General features: G+C 26.7%; 1 protein-coding gene across 1 annotated transcript in view; it reads left to right on the forward strand.

The window, feature by feature from the left end:
• Positions 1 to 397, forward strand: part of LOC109542162 (farnesol dehydrogenase) — a 6,447-nt gene that overhangs the window by 667 nt on the left and 5,383 nt on the right. The window lies entirely within an intron of this gene.

Here is a 397-nt window from a genome sequence, read left to right on the forward strand (position 1 = left end):
CCATTTTAAACTGTAATCGATTTCGTATTTTTATTTGCGGTGAATACCATTCGGCCATTAAAAATATGTGAGTTATTTAATATATTACCATATTCATCATATTAAATGTTTTGTTAGAAATGTTTAGTTTACTTATCCAAATATAATCAGTTATTATTACGCACATTAACACTTTGCTTGGAATTTCCATTTTTATACCACGTTTATCTTTATTTTTAATTTTTAATTTATAAAAAAGTTATACTATTATAAAATAGAATATCTTTCCTATAATAAAGATGATAGAATATGTATAACGCGCAATCCACGTCTACAGGGTGGAGCGGCTCAGACAATAAATAACGTATTATTCATATTATTTATAAACACATACATAGAAGGGCGGATCCAGAGTCAT

Source organism: Dendroctonus ponderosae, unplaced genomic scaffold (genome assembly GCF_020466585.1).
Source record: "Dendroctonus ponderosae isolate FM_Combo_2020 unplaced genomic scaffold, Dpon_F_20191213v2 Dpon_F_20191213_4, whole genome shotgun sequence".
NCBI lineage: Eukaryota > Metazoa > Arthropoda > Insecta > Coleoptera > Curculionidae > Dendroctonus > Dendroctonus ponderosae.